The sequence below is a fragment of the Lemur catta genome, chromosome 14 (genome assembly GCF_020740605.2).
Source record: "Lemur catta isolate mLemCat1 chromosome 14, mLemCat1.pri, whole genome shotgun sequence".
NCBI lineage: Eukaryota > Metazoa > Chordata > Mammalia > Primates > Lemuridae > Lemur > Lemur catta.
In genome coordinates, this window is record NC_059141.1 from 33,617,511 (window position 1) to 33,637,572 (window position 20,062).

General features: G+C 38.9%; 1 protein-coding gene across 7 annotated transcripts in view; it reads left to right on the forward strand.

Moving 5' to 3' along the window:
* SGMS1 (sphingomyelin synthase 1) overlaps nt 1-20,062 on the forward strand; it is a 280,335-nt gene that overhangs the window by 205,152 nt on the left and 55,121 nt on the right. The window contains exon 7 of one of the 7 annotated variants that reach the window (XM_045569231.1): nt 534-753. The exons of 5 other annotated variants lie outside the window; for them this stretch is intronic. The gene's annotated coding sequence lies outside the window, so the exon portion shown is untranslated. Of the gene's footprint in view, nt 1-533; nt 754-16,055; nt 16,091-20,062 lie in introns of those variants that run through there. One more of the 7 variants, XM_045569234.1, reaches the window with a different exon arrangement.

Consider the following 20,062-nt stretch of genomic DNA (forward strand, 5'->3'; position numbering starts at 1 on the left):
TTAGGTTCAATACATTTGCTAGATTTGCCCTGCACATTTGGCTCAGAGATTCCTGGTGGCTAAAGCAAAATTGGAAACATCACAAGATTCACATTATCCCTAAGATGGAAACTGACTAGTTTTAAAAGAAAAGCAAACCTTTCTTAAAAGCTTGGAAAGATGTCAGAATGAGATGTAAATATTAATAATTTTCTTCTTAAGCCCAGAGAATTGGTCCATAATGGCAGTTTTTTTCCACTCCTTTTGTAGTGTCAGCATAGAGATAAGGTATATGACTCAGGTGGCAAAGGTCAGAAGTCTGAACATTTGGGTAATGAGTACCTTGCTCTAGGAAGATAAACTGAGCACAGTATCCCTAGAACATGTAAGATCAAAGGAATCCCCTTGGTTTGGGGTTTGGACCTTTGTCAGTTGACCTGTAAAGTCCTTTAAGCTGTTCTGTTCAGCCAAAGCTACTGTTAGCTGAATCTTGGTCGTCCATATTCATATAAAAATATTTTGCCAAGACAGTCTTTTGTCTTTTTGAGGGACAGGTATCAGACAAGGTCCACAGTCTCAGAACTCAGTGCCGTTATGGACCCTGCCGGTCAGTGGGTGGCAGTCAGTGCCTTTATGGAATGGAATTCCTAAGAACAGCTGTCATTGCTGACCTGGCTCCTTTCCTGCCATTGTGGAGTGTCTTGAATGTTTCCTGCCTGTCTTGCCTGCCCCTGGAGCTCAAAAGGAAATAGAGAGCAAGTGAGAAGATACAGGGTGAGTAAGAAAATACAAAGTCCAGCTTTACTACCTATCTTCCCATTAAATGTCATGCAGTGATTTGGGCTTTGGTTTTTATCATCAGTCTAATGGGAGGCATTCTTATGCGTCAGGTTTGATCCTTTTGCCTTTCTTCTCTGTTAACTTGACCTGGTTTCTTTAGTCTGAGAAACTAGACATTTTTTTTTCTTTCTTTCTTTGAGGAAGGAGTGAGTGGGTAAAAGCCCCACCACGGAGAGTATTAGGAGGGTAATATTTGGGTGCCCTTTCAGGGTGAGGTCCCACTTTGTTCAAGGAGTGTTTTATGCATGGGTAGGTTCTTAAGGAGGTGGTGGCCCTGCTAAACGTTGATGTCTGTATGAGGCTTGGTGGGAAGAGCTATTTGCTGTGACTGGTGGCTCCTCTGCTTAGCAGTTGCATGAAGTCAGCTGACTTATTCTTTGATTTCATCCCACCACCCAACATAAATTTTGTGGTTCATTTTTTTTCTTGGTTTTGTTTCTGAGTGCTTTAATGTAACAGTGTGCATGTATTATTTTTTCACCAAATCGGGGTCACACCAGATTAAATTCCAGCTTAAAAAAATTTATTATGGCAGTTTTAAAAAACACAAAATGTAGCCTGGGCGACACGTAGCAAGACCCCATCTCTATGAAAAATTAGCCAGGTGTGGTGGCACTTGCCTGTAGTCCTCGCTACTCGGGGGGCCGAGGCAGGAGGATTGCTTGAGCCCAGGAGTTCGAGGTTGCAGTGAGCTATGATGATACCACTGCAGTCTAGCCCAGACAACAGAATGAGACCCTCTCTCAAAAAATAAAAAAATAGGCCCGATACAGTGGCTCACGCCTATAATCCTAGCACTCTGGGAGGCCTAGGCAGGAGGATCGCTTGAGGTCAGGAGTTTGAGACAAGCCTGAGCATGAGAAGACCCCGTCTCTACTAAAAATAGAAAAAATTACGACACAAATGGTGACATAGCCAGTTAGATATCAGTGAGCCTGATATCTGTGGACTTGTCTGTTCCTGTTGTTTCAAAACCATTTCATGTGCACTACTGAGGTAAGTTTATAACTTCAAATGTGAACTTTTTCTTTATAGGGCTAAGAACAAAACTATATAAATGTGCAAAAAACAAAAGCTGTAGAGTTCTGTTTTCAAACATGCTGGTAGTTTAGTTATCTTTAGCTGCTTTGTATTTGAAAAGCTTTTATTTAGATTTGCTCCATTTACAGTATATTCTTAGGATGTGTGTAGTAAATAAAGCTTTCTTTAAAGGAAAAAAAAAATTGGCCTGGCAACTAAAAATAGAAACAAAAAATTAACCAGGCGTGGCGGCGAGCACCTGTAGTCCCAGCTACTCGGGAGGCTGAGGCAGGAGGATCAGTTGAGCCCAGGAGTCTGAGGTTGCTGTGAGCTAGGCTGACGCCACGGCACTCACTCTAGCCCGGGCAACAGAGTGAGACTCCGTCTCAAAATAAATAAATAAATAAAATTAAAAAACACAAACTGTAGAGTGAATAGTAAAATGAACTCCATATCCTTATCTCCCAGCATTAACAATCATCAATTTTCTGTGATTCTTGGGTTCTCTCTCTCCCTTTCCCCTACTTCGTTCTGGAAAAAAGGGGAGCAGTGTTTTAAAGCAGATCTCAGACGCGATACCATTTCACTCCAATACTTTGTTCTCATATTTGTTATTTAGCTATATTTACTTTTTGTCTGTTGACTTTTCTTTCTCTTGTTTCTGAAATGACACTTGGACTATGCCCTGGTGATGTTACAGAGGTGCATACTCTGGTGGCGCTGTCTTTTGCACGGTTCTCGCTGGGCTAGTCTCCAGGGATACCGGGGAGGACAGCCCTGCTGGTGTGGGCGTTCACGTCTGTCAGTGGCCAAGTAGAACCCAGAGGTATGACTGCTGCCTCCTACCTTGTGGAGTTAGGTGAAAGGGTAGGCAGCCCTTATATGATGTTATGTTTAGAAGAAGTACCTCACATCTAAGTCATAATGACTTGTATTATTTATTAAGCTCATAAATAAACATGGCTTTGAATAAAAAGACTTTCTAAATGGATGTGGCAAAATCCTATTTTGTTTTTCTGATTACCTAGGCAGAATCATTTATAAATTCACCATCCTTTGAGTACATAATAATCTATTTATGTAACATTTTACAGATTTTAAAGGTTTCCATATAGGTTGGTTATTTTATACTGGTCCCACAATAGCACTGCAAGTAAGGAAAAGTATTAACTTCCTCCGAGTGAAGTCAGAGAAACGTGGAAGATGAGAAGGCATTGGTCAGTGACGCAACTTGAGGTCTTCTACTCCTAGCCTGGAAGTCTTTCTCTTTCGAATGTGTTTTGAGTTGCTTTGGAATGTATTTTGGAATTGAAACATGCCTTTTCCTTTATACTGTATCCAGTTGTTACGTCTTATTTTTGGGAAGTTCACAACACCTCTAGGTTGTACAGATGCCTGGGGCACACTGCACTCCTGCTGGCATCCTATTCCATGGCAGGGCCAGGCAGCACACACAGCTCCTCTTAGAGCCATTTGATTCCTGATGTCACTGCCTCTTCCTGTGATGTGGGTTTCTACCTCTCTCTGATGCTACCCCAAACTCAGGCTGTGACCATTGCCAGAGACCTTTACCTTGGTGCACTGGTTATTTTTGTGACAGAGTGGAATTCATTTGAGGCTAAAATGTCTGGAATTTTTCCTGGAGACTAGAGATATTTGATCTAGTAGAGAGATTGTTCTGAGATTCTTTTACCTGCGCCGCCCCCCGCCCCCCCCCTTAGAAGTTTTGGCTCAGGCAACAAATTGCCCAATTTCTTTCAAAGTGAGCAATTCTAAGAAAGATTTTAAAAATATCTAGATGTGAACATTCTAATGGCTTAAATTCCCTTTGGGAATGGAATGATGCTTCAGGGTTTATGCTTTATTCAGGAAAATATTGTAGCAATCTAAAAATTTGTACACTTTGTTTCTCCTAAAGATACTTTATATTTTCTTTCATTAGTTAAAATTGGTTTCCTACTGAAGTGTCTTGTGTGCTGCAGGTGTATTTCATAAAACATGATTTATGCTTTTGATTTAGGGACATTACACATATTTATAATACCAAATAGTTTAAGAATTGAACATAATTTCGGTGCAGATATTTTAACCATTGTTTATTATTAAAGGAATTCTTTATGACATAGGTTAATAAAATTTCTAATACAAAATTGCTTTGGAAATAGTAAGGGAAAGCCAGCTAAAATCAAGGGAAATATGTATTATGGAATATTTTCAAAAATAGGCAATGCTATTTTCAAACACATAAAGTGTCCAAAATGGTTGGTTAATCAAACATTGTCAAACCATTTGGTTTTAACAAGTAAATAAAACAGATTTGCAATTAGTACATTAATGATTACTAAAGTATTTAGAAATAGATTTGTTTATAAATACGAAGAGTTTTATAGAAAGTATAATGAGATGTGGAGCTTGTTAGAGATGTTATGTTTTGTGGGTGCAGCTAGGTTGAGTTAGCCAGTTGTGATGAGAGGGATGTCAAACAGCAGTACCATAAGTGGACGTGAGTTTCTGGACCAGATGAGATGTCAGAGGGCTTTTATTTTAGTGGCTGTGTGCATGGGAAGGGGAGAAATGGGACAGATAAAAAGAGTGAAATGGAATCTTTTGCTCCCATTGGGAAGTTGCTGTCATGGCCGGGTCTCAACCTTGACAGTGTTTGCCTTGTGACCTTGGGCAAAGTTCTTTGCTTTGTTGATCTCAGTTTGTATACAATTTGAGAATTGAACTAGAATCTGTGACTTTCAAATTGGGGTGCTTGAATTCTCCCAGATAGGAGGTGGTAGGCCAAGAGATGTGAAATAACATGCTAAATACAGCACATATTTTTTAAAGATTTGGGCAAAGACAGTGGTTTTGATATTAGCATAGCCATGATTATATTATAGAGCAAAACACAAAATTTACATGTCGTATTAAGGTAAACTTGTAATGGTTAAACATAAAAATTGCCCCTCTTATTAGAGCCCCTTAGGGCTGTGCACCCAGACTTCCAGGTGGCTATTCTACCCATAGGAATTTTGGGAAAAAATGTTCAGAATGATATTTTTAAAAAAGTTTTATTGTGTATATTTAAGGTATACAACATGTTATAGGGTACATAAAGATAGTAAAAAGGTTAACTATAGTGAGGCATATTAACATTATCCATCATCTCACGTTACCCATTTTTGTTTGTTTTTGTGGCAAGAGCAGCTACAATCTACTCATTTACTATAAATCCCATATGCAGTATGATTTTATTATTACCTATAGTCCTCATGTTGTACATTAGCTGTCTAGACTCGTTTGCCAGTTGCTGGATGAGATCTAAAATCTTCTTTTGCTCTTAGTTTATACCATTCCTCTGTAAGAACTAATCATGGATGCCTTTTCATGTCAGTAATCAAGTGTTTTTGTTTGTTGTTGTTTTATGTGATAGCTTATTTAAAACAGCATGTGCCATCTAAGTAGTATAATTCCAATTATGTTAAAATAAACAGACTTTTTTTAAAATTCATTCTGCAATATTTTATCAAGCGCCTGCTACATGCTAGGCACTGTTCTGGACTCTTTGTTTTAATATTTAAATTGTTAATGTTTTGAGTAGATAATACATTTATATGGTTCAAAAATCAAATGATATGAAAAGATATGCAGAGGCAAGTGTACTTCCCACCCTCATCTCCCAGGTCCACTTCCTGGAGGCTGTGGATGTTGCTTTTAAGCCTTCAAGCTGTATTTTATATTTCTGTCAGCAAATCCATATATATCTCTCTCTTGCCCTCTCTTTTACACAAATGGCAGCCTACAATGCAGATGAATCTACCACCTTGCTTTTTTCATTTAACGGTGAGATTTGCTGTGAAGCAAACCCTTACACTGGTTATCTCTGAAGGATAAGGTGGAGGAGGCTTGCTTGCAGTGTCTGTCTTTCTATTTAACTTTGTGTACTTTTGTATTATTTCAGTCTTTTTATAGGGAGAGTATGTTGCTTGTGTGATAATGTGGAAAAGTCCTTTTTTGAAGAAAGAGATAGAATGTAAATTAGTGCCCGCAAACACATATAGATCAGATCTTTGATTTTTCTGATAACTCCCTCTGTGGCTGGAGGTCTCAGGGGTTGAGGGAGGTGGGTGTGTGTGTGGAGGGCTTTTTTACCCCCGAAGAATCCTTTTATACCTTTGCCTTAATGGTTAAGGAAAGTGAAACTACATGGAATTTCCTCCTCTAGGCAGTTTGCCCTCACATGTGACCCAAGGTTGGAAAGTGTGAGTTGTGCTCTGGAATTGCCTGTCTGGTAGATGCAGAAGATGCTCTGGAGTGAGAGGGACACTCCAGAGCCTGTAAGGAAGGCTGTGTCCCTGGCTTGGGCTTTGCCGGAAAATTGCTTTTGTCTCCCAATTAATGGAATAAGGATAATGTTAGCCTAGGAAAAGAGAGGAGTTGGGAAGGCCTGGCTTTGGAACCCCCAGAGTGGGGGAATGTTTGACCCTAGGTACACACTGGAAAGCCTCAGGGAGAAAGGGGAGGGAGGGGAGTAGAATTTGTTAATAATAACGATTGCCTAATGCTAGTGGTTACAGTGCACTTCATTTTAAGGACCTGAAAACACGTTCCCGAATCTCCTGTCAGCATTACCTCAAGGTTCGAAGGCAGGGATGGCATCTCTGGTTGGGGTTACACCGCTCAGTTGGTGGAGTGCTCAGGCGTTGGAGCTCATTGTTGGAGCTCCGCTTCAGTGTGTGGCCCTGAGTGCCTCACTTCTCAGGGCCTGGGTTCCCCACCTGTCAATAGGTATTCCTATCCCTTTTTGTAGGAATGATTTGTGTTTAATGAGCTTAGGTCATAGTAGCCTTTCGGTACATGGTAGCTATTGTCATCTTCCTCCCTTCGAGGAGGAGGATAGGAAGCTGAGAAAGCTGGGAAGTGATAGACCCACTATCTCACATGTGGGCCAGGTGCTTTCTGAGAAAAGAACTTGGACTCTTGGCCCCTGCTCAATTCTCTGCGTAAACTACTAGGCAGTTTAGGCCTTGGAAAATTCAAGGCTCTTCAGAGGAATTTGGAAGTCACCTGGGCCAGTGGACCTCTCCCTGGCCTGGAAGCTGGAGCATCAAGCCCTGTCTGTCACATTGGTTTGTTCAGAGAGCTACACACGCATTTCATTTTAGTAGCATACAGGTTCCCACTTTGGCACTGAGAGAACGTAAGTGGCTGTTAACGTCCTTATCTAAGGTGTGGATGCTGAAGAGCTTGGCTAGTAATGACAGTGTCCCATAGAAAGGTTATTGTATCACATTGATTTTCTAATTACCTCAACACATAACCATGCTGTAATGGTTTTGTAATTACCATCTAAGCGATATGAAGTAATATATTCCATCCTGCAGTGCAGTAAATCTTACACTCTCATGTTTAGAAATAAGGATGTGTATTTCCAAAGTTGAGGTTAAATCCACAAAGGCTGTGGTGCAATAATTAGTTTTATAATTCTTTATGTGGTCTGGTAGAGAAGTGCTTAAAATTTTGACCTCCCTCTCCAGACCCCTAGGGTTAGTTTTAAATTGATTTTCTGGTTCCGTCAGGGTTAGATTTATATTTTAAAAGGAGGGATTGTTTTGTAATGTATTTTAACTACCATATGTTAGGTATCCTAGAATTGCCCTCTTATAATCTAAACTCAAATATAACCCCAGAGGCAGCTGTAGAAGAAAAATTTTTAATGTCCTATGTCACAGCCTAAAGATTGCCTGCAGGAGAGCCCAGCAGGCAGAGGGTAATGGTTTTACGAGAGAGAACCCTCCACAGTGTATAGCAGGGGTTCAGTTCTTGCATTATGTAGTTAATGTGTTAGAAATCAAGCATGAATGTCTTTCGTGTTCTCAGGCTCTAATCGCAAAACCTGTTTATCCAAAGGAAGGATGAGATGGATGTTGGCACTCCCACAGCTGAGGCTCTCCCATGCCTTCCCCGCTCCACTGACATCTTCCCATCCTGCTCCCAGAATGCCCCCAAATCACTTTTCTTATCAAATCTCAGACTCCTTTATCTTAGTTCACAGTGCTTATTTTGCAGAAAAATAATGACTCCCTTAAGAAGTAATAATAGTGATTGATTTCATGGAGCACTTATAAATTGTAGGGACTGAGTGCTTTACATATATTATTTAATCTTCATACTAATTTTATAACAATGTCACAACTTTTCAGGTAGCTTTGTTTTTATGGTACACTGAAGCAAAGAGGACTAGGGAAGTTAGAAACCTTACCCAAGGTCATGTGACAGGAGCTGGCAGAGTGGGCATTGGAAGCCAAGTCTATCGGATTCCAAAACTTCTGTTCTTAAACCTAACTTTAGCACAGTAAGAACTGTCAGTTATTAAAGACTTACTGTATTGCAGAACCATGCTTACAGAAACAAGTCTCTGAGGTTACCAGCTTAAACAAGGCAGGTGGACAGCACGTACCCTTTGGTATGGTCACTGAGTTGGACGCATCATCACTTCCGGGATGTTCTTGCCCAAAATGCATAGCCTCAATCTGATCATGAGAAAATATTTGAAAAACCCAAACTGAGAGACATTTTACGAAATAAGTAGTACTTTTTGAAACTGCCAGTGTCATGAAAGGTGAGCAAAGACTGAGGAACTGGCACATATTAGAGGACACTAAAGAAACACAAAACTAAATGATCAGGGGAACAGAGAAAAGGATATAGGAGGTAAAATTGAAAAAAAAATATGTTGTTTAGTTAATAGTGTTATAACAATGTTAACTTCCTGGTTTTGATAATTATACTACCCTTATCTAAGTTGTTAATACAGAGGAAACTAGGTGAACGGTATGACTCAGTTTTCTATTATAGCAACTTTTCTGTAAATCTAAAATTATCTCAAAATAAAAACTAAAAACTTTTTAAAACCCTCTGAGGTCGATATTATTTGTTTTTGTTTTAGGATGAGGAAACAAGAGGCTTGGATGTTAGGTCACTTATTCAAGATTATAAAAATGGTAGTCATTAGTGAAGGAAGGAGGATAATTTCTGACCCAGTCTTAGAGATTTCAAAGCCCACGTGTCTTAGTCCATTCAGTCTGCTATAACAAAATGCCATAGGCAAGGTGGCTTATAAAGAGCAAGAATTTATTTCTCACAGTTGTAGAGTCCAGGAAGTCCAAGATCAAGGTGCTGTCTGGTTCTCTGTCTTCCTCCAGATGACTGTCTTCTCATTGTGCTCTTGTGTGGCAGGAGGGTCAAAGGAGCTCTCTGGGGCCTCTTTTACAAGGGCACCAATCCCATTCATGAGGGCTCTACTTTCGTGGCCTAATCACCTCCAAAAGGCCCCACTCCCTGATATCACCTTGAGGGTTAGGATTTCAACATATGAATTTGGAGTGGGGGATGAACACAAATATTGTTTTATAGCACCATGTTAACTGCTGTGCTTTATGATTATCTTATGTTAAACATCAGCCTCAAGCAAATCTCATTTCCATTAGATAGTCTTTCTTTATTTTATACTGAGAAAAATGGTATATTGAGCCTAGTTTTTAAAAAGCAATGCACATATTTTATTTATATATATGTATTTTATGTGTGTGTATAAATAGAGCAATATAGAGAATTTTATATTTAAGGCAATTTAAAACACCACATGAGACAGTACACAAATCAAAGTTATATTTTTTATCAGGAAAAATAAAAACTAGTCACTATAAACTCTTATAATTTTTAAAAATAATTTCTACATCCTAGATCTCCAAATTACAAATGTCATATTTCTCTCTCTTCTTGCTGCTCAGCTTTCCCAGAATTTTCTCTATGAATGCGGTTGGCACAGTTATGCAAGGGAAGCTTGCATTGTTTAATTCAAAGGCTACAAGAAAACCATCTTTCTGCTCTATTAAAAGATTGATAGTTTGAAGAAAATACATAGATTGTTTTGAAACTTTAGTCCAAAAAGAAGAATGCAAGTTTGAAAGTTCTCTATAAATTTTAAAGTCTTTATGGAATATAATTACAATAGAAATTTTTTTAAACTTTAAAAGAAAAAAAGAAGAAATGGATCTTTTGGCTCTGTTCCTCACCAATTTAATTATAAATTCCGGATAATTCTTTGGTGTGATAGGATTAGAATTATAGTACAAAGATCAAACTTCAAATCACTTTCTTTCTGAGCCTCTATATTCTCATCTGTAAAATAGGTACAATGCACTAACATAAAATGTTTGCTGAGATGATTAGATAATTTTATAAAATACTTTCAAATAAAAGACTTCAACATACATTTCTTTGTTTTAAAAAACTTTTTTCTTCTTTCATATGAAGAATCTATCATACAGTTGTTTGTGACTCCTGAAGTGAATAACCTGCTTCTAAAGACTTTGACTTGTGTTATTTTGATTTACATGTTTCATAGAAATACAGATATTTCATGGAAATACAGAAAACAAGTTGCTGTTTGCCAAGTCGTTGCATCAGCTAGCATACTATGGTGCTATTTGAAATAATATGTAATTCCTGTGGCCATTTGATAAAACTAGAAGCTCATTAAATGAAGCCCAGAGTGCCGGGCCTACCTATGAAGTTCAGTTTCATAAGACCAGAACTATTTCAGGGGCTGTTTTTGAGAGGATCTGTTACTTATATCTGTCTGCTAAATTTAGTCTGTCAGCTTGCCAGGTCTCTCCTCTCAGTTTCTGTTTATAATAGAGCAGCGGTCCCCAACCTTTTTGGTACCAGGGACCGGTTTTCATGAAAGACAATTTTTCCATGGACCAAGGGTGAGCTGGGGGAGGGGTGGGGATAGGTTTGGGATGATTCAAGCGCATTACATTTATTGTGCAGTCAAACCTCTTTGCTAATGATAATCTGTATTTGCAGCTGCTCCCCAGCACTAGCATCACCACCTCAGCTCCACCCCAGATCATCAGGCATTAGATTCTCATAAGGAGCACACACCCTAGATCCCTCACGTGCACAGTTTATAGTAGGGTTTGTGCTCCTATGACAATCTAATGTAGCCGCTGATCTGACAGGAGGAGGAGCTTATGTGGGGATGCGAGGGATGGAAAGTGGCTGTAAATACAGATGAAGCTTCACTCACCCCGCCGCTGTGTGGCCGGGTTCGTATCAGGCCACAGACCTGTGCAAGTCTGTAGCCGGGGGGTTGGAGACTGCAGTAATAGACGATGGATGCTTGCGTGTGGTTTTTTTGGTCAGAGGTAGGGAGATGGGTGTGTGTGTGTGTGTGTGTGTGTGTGTGTGTGTGTGTTTTAAAGGGCATCTATCTTTAAAACATCTGTTAATTTTTATAGACTTTTATTGGTTATAAAAGTAATTATTCATTATAATAAACTTTTCACTATGAGAAGATAGGAAGAATTATTAAATCATCAGTTTGGTATGTAGACCTAAATTCTTATTTTCTGTGCATATATATATATGACATAGATATCACAAAACCATACATTTACTGAATATAAAGCTTGCTTAAAATTAGCAATAAAGAATAACACATGCATTTTTTCATATCTTTGAACCTTTCCCAAGAAGATAATTTACAATTGCGCAGAATTGCTTGTAAAGGTACAGATTTATCTGATTAATTTCCTATTGTACATGTGGACTTTTTCCCCCACCCTGAGATTGGCTTATGTGAACTGAATCGCACAAGTTAGAAGTCAAACTTAATCCCGATTCTTAATTCCTAAGCTTACTACCATGTAAAAATTACCAAATATAAAAGAGATATATGTGTGTATCCACATATGATCTAACAGTCTAATTTTACCTAATGGTTTCAACCTTAGTAACCTCAGAAAAATCTATTAAAAAAGAAGAAAATGACAACCTGCCTTTCACCCTTTTGTTCACAGTTGGAGAGGGGCCCAAAGTACCACTTTCTCCTTTGTCAAACGTTGCAGCAAAAGGATGCTAACATCTAGCCAGCAGAGTGGTTAGGCTTTCATTCTTCCCTACGCTGCCCTATTTTTTCTTGCACACTGTGTTGAAAGCCCTAGGAGGTAAAAGATGGAGAAGGCGAGGGTGAGGGCAGACTTGCTTGCCTCGGCTGTGCTGGGCCACCCTGAGGCCACTCCTCTGGGTCCTCTTGACTCACAGGCTGACAATAGTTGACTTTTTAAAAACATTTTTTTTTTCTTAAATTATGGCAGGTACACACAAAACTTACCATTATAAAGTGTTTTTAAGTGTGCGATTTAATGGCATTCAGTGTATTAACATTGTTGTACAATCAGCACCAATATCCCTCTCTAGAACTTTTTCACCATTTCAAACAGAAGTTGTCTTTTAAATATTTAGATTCAGAACAAAAATAGGTCCCTAAGGCCAAAAGAATTTGATCTAAAGTCAACTGAAATTAGTGACAGAGGAAACTCACAAAAGGATTTTTTTCTCATTGTTCCTTTTTCTCCATTTATTTACTCCAATTACTGTTTTCATTACAGACAAAAGATTTTGTGGTTTTGGGCAGCGGCACCACACTTTTGTGTAGGTTGTGCTTCCGCAGTTTGCAGTGCTTTTGCTTACACCTCAGAACATTTTCCCAGGATGTTTTTTTTTTCCTTTCTTTCAGAACACTGTTCCTTATCACTGTTTCATGTACCATGGAACTCAGACAAACACTTTTTACATTTTCAGTTATACATTTGTTTTAATATTTGTTAGTTTAAAAAAAATAGCCATTGAAACCTGTTTTCATAGATATTGTTGCCTAGAACAAGGCTTAGTTTAAAAAAGAGAGTGTGAACCAATTTAAAGAACATTATTAGGTAAATAATAGTATACGTGGTATAAGGAGGTTATAAATTGTGATACAAGTAAACAATATTTGGGAAACAGGTTCTGAATGGTCTTTAAGTAGCCCACACCTCACTCCATTGCTTTGGCTTTGCCCTGGAATAAGGATGGAGACAAGTAGGGCAGTGACATGGAGATTTCTCTACTGACTCTACTAATGGGCTGCGGAGGAGCTCGAGGATTTGTCTCTTTCTAGTCTGGGTTCCCAGGAACATGCTGCAGACCTGGGTAGCCCCATCTCTAAGATGGTAGTCTTCTGCTGGTGATGTTTTTACACCTTACAACATTAAAAATGAGAGAGGATAAAAAAAAAGTCTGCATTATAGAAAAGCCTTTCTCTCTCTCTTTTTTTTCTTTTGAGGTAGAGTGCAGTGGTGTCATCATAGGTCACTGCAACTTCAAACTCCTGGGCTCAAGTGATCCTCCTGCCTCAGCCTCCCGAGTAGCTGGGACTACAGGCATCGGCCTCCCAGAGTGCTAAGATTACAGGCATGAGCCACTGTGCTCAACTGCCCTTCTCTTTTTTGATTCAGGTCATGGATAGAAAGGTTCGTTGTGGTGACCATGTTAGGTCTTGGTTGGGTGGGTCTTTCTGAAGAGTGATCACACTGCTAGGAATTGTCGCTTGAGCAAGCTTTGGGGCTTGGGATGGGTGAAAGAGCTTATCCTGGGACTGAGGAATGGCAGTGCCTGCAGGGAGCTTAGGGGGAAAGGAGGGAGCTGCTCTCCAGGTCCTGCTTCTCTTCTGTTTTTCTTTCCTGTTGCTCTTGCCAGAACTGCCACTGCCAGGAAGGTCAGGGCAGGTCCTAAGCAACCTGGCTTTCAAAAGAGGGAGGGGAGTGGAAATCCCAAGGAGATACGGCTGCAAGAGGAGGTGAATTCCACGATGGCTGGGCCTTGTTTATTGATGGTTACTTATATTTCACAAAACATACATAGCTCTGGACTTGAGAACTCCTAGGTAATCTTTAGTCTTTTTCCTCTTCTCTTTTCTCCTGCTCTCTCTGTAATCTTTATTTTTTTGAAAGCATAGAATGATACATAATTATTTATATATATAAATCATTTATGAACAAGTGAAATTCACTTATCATCTTCAATTCTCTATCCCTGTTCCCCCATAGCCTTTATATGTGTATGTTTCTAGACTTTTTATGCTTATATATACATATGCACACATATGTACACATATAAAAATATATGCCCACATATATGTGATAAATACATTTTAAAATAAAAATGATATCTGTTTCTGTATCACAGACATGTTTTTTTTTTTTTTTTTTTTTTGAGACAGAGTCTCACTTTGTTGCCCGGGCTAGAGTGAGTGCCGTGGCATCAGCCTAGCTCACAGCAACCTCAGACTCCTGGGCTTAAGCGATCCTACTGCCTCAGCCTCCCGAGTAGCTGGGACTACAGGCATGAGCCACCATGCCCGGCTGATTTTTTTGTATATATATTTTTAGTTGGCCAGATAATTTCTTTCTATTTTTAGTAGAGATGGGGTCTCACTCTTGCTCAGGCTGGTCTCGAACTCCTGACCTCGAGCGATCCACCCGCCTCGGCCTCCCAGAGCTAGGATTACAGGCGTGAGCCACCGCGCCCGGCCCAGACATGTTGATTATGTACAGATATACTTCATTCTTTGAAATGATTTTGTGGTATTCTGTTTAAGTAGGTACAAAATTTATTTATCCAAACCATAATGAAGAATGGTTAGGTGCTTTTGGAAATTCTTTATATATATGGGGCTGCCACTAAACATTTTTGAACATATGTTTTGACTCACTTTTTAATATTTCTGTAAGCAAGAAATTTAATTTCTGGGACATGAAGTATAGTATAGATTTTGGCAAATAATGTCACATTGCCTTCTTTACATAAAGGTAGTTGACAGTCTTCACTAATTTTTGCCTTTATTTAATCTGAGTATATATTATTTGTACTCATTTACTGTTTCATACTTTTAGCAAATTTTATTCTGTATATTCTACCTTAATGTGTTCTCTTTGCTTCCCTACCTAGATTATGAATTGCTCATTGTCGGGGATACATAGTGCTTTAATGGTACATGTTCAATACAGTATGGATTTTAGAAGCAAAAATCCTCCCTAATTATTTGGAAATAATATAGTAACTCCAAGTTCAATGTGTTATTCTGTCATTCTTGTAGGCAGTTGTTTAATATTCCTTAAAGGTAGGTAATAACCATCAGGTAGGAACTAATGTATTAAGAGGAACTGCTCACATTTACTGGATACTGTTAATGATTAATTTCACTTATTCATTCAACAAATATTTTTTAAGAGCCTATTCTGTGCTAAGTGCCGTACTAATCTGCTGAAAGTTTTAGGTCTGACTATATATTTTCATGTAAGTGGGAGTACTTCTGAATAAAAATTTCAAATTAGTACATGAGTATACCTTTGAGTGGTTCTTCAAACATTTTTAATCTTACTGCCATGGTTGTCTGTGAATGAAAAATCTCTGCCTAGGATAGAATTTCAGACTCACTTGTTTCAGTCTCTGTTTATGATCTGCATGTTTGCGTTGAAGAATGTACATTTTTCAGGTTAGCTTTATAGACTATAACTAAAGTTAAAATTCTTAGTCCTAAAATTTAAATAAAACATGGGTAAATTATAGCCTTTTTGTTTCTTTCCCCCCTCCCATCTCTCTCTGGCGTGCCCTTAGTTTTAAAAGAGTTGTTTTCTTTGGGTTGTTTTGCCCTAAAGAAGAAAAGTTAAGAGGAATCAGTAAAAACATGGGGGTGGCTCCATTAATCAAGTGTGAAAGATTTTTCCAGGAAAGAGGCTAGTGTAAAAGATGCAAGTGACATATATAAATACAAATTTAAGGCTTTAGAAGGAGATAATTGAAATTTTGGCCAAAGAAATCTGATATAGAAGTAGAATCACTGAAAATGTCTCTATCTTCATAGAGGAACAAACATGTTCAGGCAAAAGATGTGATTAAGGCTCTTGAGAAGAGGAGCTTACCCTGGATTTTCCAGATAAGCACCAAATGCTGTCATATGTACCCTTATAAGAGAGGGGCAGAGGGAGATCTGACATGCATAGGACAAGGCAGAGATTGGAGCCATGTGGCCCCAAGCCGAGGAATGTCAAGGAAGCCAGCAGCCACCAGATGATTAAGAGGCAAGAAACAGATTCTTCCCCACAGCCTCCAGAGGGAGTGTGGCCCTCCCAGCACCTTGATTTCAGACTTCCTGGCCTCCAGACTGCGATGATTAATTTCTGTTGTTTAGAGCCACCCAGTTTGTGGCTGTTTGTCACAGCAGCCACAGGAAATTAATACGTCATTCTAAGGTCCCCCAAATCTCAACCCATTGCAGCTCACCTCAGTCCAGATCTTATCTACGTGAAGTACACGGTACCAGGAAGGAGGTGGCTGCTGTAATGAACCACACATCTAAAGATTAGAAGACATGGTAAGAATGTCTTCCATCAGTGCTATAGTTTGAATGTTTACCCCCTCCAAAACTCATGGTGAAACTTACTCTCCAGTGTAACAGTATTAAGAGGTGATTGGGTCATGAGGGCTCAGCTCTCATGAATGAATTAATCTGTTCATGGATTAATGGGTTATCACAATGGGTTAGTTATCATGAGGGTGAATCTGTTAGAAAAGTCAATTTGGTTCCCTCTCAGGAACCAAAAGCATCCCTCTCTTCCTTCTGATGTTATGATGTAGTTTGAGGCCTTCACCAGAAGCCACCAGATACAGCTGCCCAATCCTGGACTTCCCAGCCTCCAGAACCAGGGACCAAGTAACATAGCTATTTGCATATCATTTGTTCTTTGTTACCGTAGTTGTCAATCAGTTCTGGACACCCAGCCAATAAAGTGGCAGAGATTCAGTCTTAAATTACAGAAAGGGGGAGGGGGTGGAAACCTGCCGCTTTAAAACATTAGTTGTTTTTAGTAGTACAGTATATAATTTGGTTATAATTATGAATGAATTTTCTTCATAAATTACCCAGTCTTGGGTATTCTGCTATAGCAACAGAAAATGGAGTAAAAGAGCAAGCAGAATATGTCAGAATCTGTTCCAAGGGACTAGTGCAAAAGGTTCTTCAAATGATAGTTCTTTGCTCTCTTTCCTAGTCTTATGTTGTACTCACTAAGCTGAAAAAGGCATGCAAGAGGAGTCAGTTTGGAGGAGAAAACAGGTGTTTGGTTTTGGATGTTTCAACCTAGTTAGGCAGGAACCATGGTATACGCTTTGTTGTGGCTGACAGAATGCCCAAGACAAAGCTTTTTACATAGTAGGTGCTTAATAAATGTTTGGTTTTATTTCGATTCAGTGATTTTTGGCTTCCATAAATATGTATAGTTTTCAGCCCTTAGCTTCTTAGTGCTAGCTCTTTTTATACCAAAGAGAAAAGCTCATTAGGTTTATAAATAGAAGATAAATTTGAGCTGTGTCTTCAGTGAAATTGATGTGGCTATAGCCTTGCCAGAGTGCTCTGATAATCTGTTCTCTGAATGCTAATCATCAAGTTCCTTAAATGAACAGGATCTCTATATAATATATACTTAGTTCTATTGAACAACTTACTTTAGGTCATGAGACTTTTGTATTACATGTGAAGTACGATTCTTTTATCATAGGAGTAGAACATGATCAAAATATGGACTAGACACCCATGGGACTGCCACTGTTATTTTATGGTAAGAAAGTAGTTTCCAGATGTAATTTGGAAAGTCATTGTTGGGCATTTTTAGGTGCTAAATTTTACCCCCTTACTGAGAGGCCCTTTTCCTCCAGGGGGGGAGTAGTACATAATTGCTGTTCTTAGTCATTTTTCCAGTTTGGATCTTCATGACTGATGTTCTGTTCTTTTACAAATTAAATCCATATTTTTCCTTGTTCCTTGTTTCTTTTTTATACTGAAATAACCTGTGACATTTGAAAGTGAAATTGTTTGATCTCACAGTTTATATCTTTAGATCATTTGACAAGATTTTGAAACGCTCTTAATGAGCCATGCCACCTTCCCAGGTTATGATAACATAATGCTGTCATTGTATGTGAGAATGACATTTCATCAAATGGTTTAGGTATTAATGTGTACAGAATTTTGAAAAATTGAGCATTCTATGATCTGGGCATAAAAAAGACAACTTAGGACAGTGATACCTGCAGTTCTGTTTTGGTGTCTAGGACGTGTCAGGTAAGGAATAATTAGGCACTTGCCATCTTGTTACTGTGTTGCTCAGGTGTGCCTGTATTATTATCCCTACCAGAGTGTCAGTCGCTAATACAAATTAATGAACAACTCACCTATAAAGGACGTAGAAAAATTATCACACTTTCAGAGGCTGTTGGGAAACATCTGTAAGGTCCTATATTTAGGCCGTATTTCCCACTATGATGCCCTTAGAAATCTGATTAAATATCCACCGCGGAGGATTTTGGTAGCTGTGAAAAGTGTGAAGGCTTAATTTTAGGTGGAAGATAGGTGTGTATACAATTTGAAGAAAAAAACTTCAAGTATTTTTCTTTTAATTCATTATTGTGCAAATATGAAATTATGAATTTTGTTTGGATGTTTTTCATTTTTATATTAGAGCATTGACTCTAGATTTTGTTTCTTTTGCTTATAGAAAAGAATAAAAAATTGGCAACCTCTCTTGGACCTCTTTAGGTATAGCAATTGAATGGCTGATTCCCTTTACATACTTAAAAAATTACATTTTTACTGAGGCCTGTAGGCCTCACTTTTTTCTTTTCCTACTAAAGCAAATCTAAAGAAGAAATGGTATGATTGAAGGAAGCATAATTTCCCACCTGAAAATCCTAGCTGTATTTTTTAAGAGATTACATATTTTTAAAAAATTAATTTTCTTTTGATGAAATCTCTAAATAGTTTGTAGGTTTTGTTCTTTTTTATAGATAGGAAAAAACGAGTTTTAAGAAGGTAATCTGGTCAGTCTCGTATTGTGAAGAATCTGGAATTAAGACATGTTCTGAGGATCAAATGTAGTCGACCACCTTCTTTCTCTAGTATTCATTTTTTCATTCATGGAACAGGTATTTCTATTGAGTGCCTACCATTTAACAGGCACTGTGCCAGCTCCTAGGGATCCAGTAATGAAACACACAACCAAGGGACCTTCTCTTATGGAGCTTCCATTCTCTTAGGGCAGAAAGACGTTCTGCAAGTAAGATGATGTAGGTAAGAGCGCTTTGGTTTGAATGTGTCCCCCAAAATTCACGTATTAGAAACCTAATCCTGAATGCAACCATGTTCAGAGGTGGGACCTGTAAGAGGTGATTAGGTCACGAAGACTTTGCCCTTATGAACAGATCAATGCTGTTATCACTGGAGTGAGTTACCCCCACCCTTTCCCTTTCTTTGCTGTGTCATGGGATGATGCAACAAGAAGGCCCTCACCAGATGCTAGCACCTTGGTGCTGGACTGCCTAGCCTTCGGTCCTGTTACAGCAGTGCAAAATGGACCGAGACAAAGGATTATCAGAGAAGGCTTGTTTGAAGAGAAGACACACGATCTGTGGCCTGAAAGTTGAGTGGAAGCCAATCATATGCAGCCATAGGGTGATGGTGTTCCAGGTAGAGGTAACAGCATGTTCAGAGGACGTGAGGCCAGTAGGAACTAAAAGTAGACTAGGGTAATGGAAGTGTAGTGTACATTGGTGGGACTCAGCCGTACAAAGGCAGGAGTGATCTTGTATGGCATGTGATAATTAAGTGTGGATTTCATTTTAAGAACACTGTAAAGTCATTGCAGGATTTCAAAGATGGGAATCACATAGTTTTAAAAGTTCCCTTTTGGTACTTTATGCAGTTGGGGTTTGGATGGGGTGGGGTTTGCCCAGGAGCAGTATTGAAGAGGCTGTTGGAGGTAATTGAAATGAAAAAGGACATCGCCTGAACCATGGTGGTTGTGGTGAAGGTGAAGTACCGTCTTGTGCTATACAACAATGTTTTGGTCAACAGTGGACCGCATATACAATGATGGTCCCATAAGATTATAATGCGGCGGAAACATTCCCATTGCCTGGTGACACAGCCATCCTGTGCACAGGTTATAGTGCAAGGCATTGCTCATGTGTTTGTGGTGATGCTGGCGTAAACAGACCTACTGCACTGCCAGTCATATAAAAGTATAGCACATACAATTATGTACATAGTACTTGATAATGATAACAAACGGCTATGTTACTGGTTTATATATTTACTATATGTTTTATTGTTATTTTAGAGTGTACCCCTTCTACTAATAAAATAAAGGTTAACTGTAAAACAGCGTTGGACAGGTCCTTCAAAAGGTGTTCCAGAAAAAAGTATTGTTAGCCTAGGAAATGACAGCTCCATGCGTGTTACTGGCCCTGCACGCCTTCCAGTGGGACAAGATGTGGAGGTGGAAGACAGTGA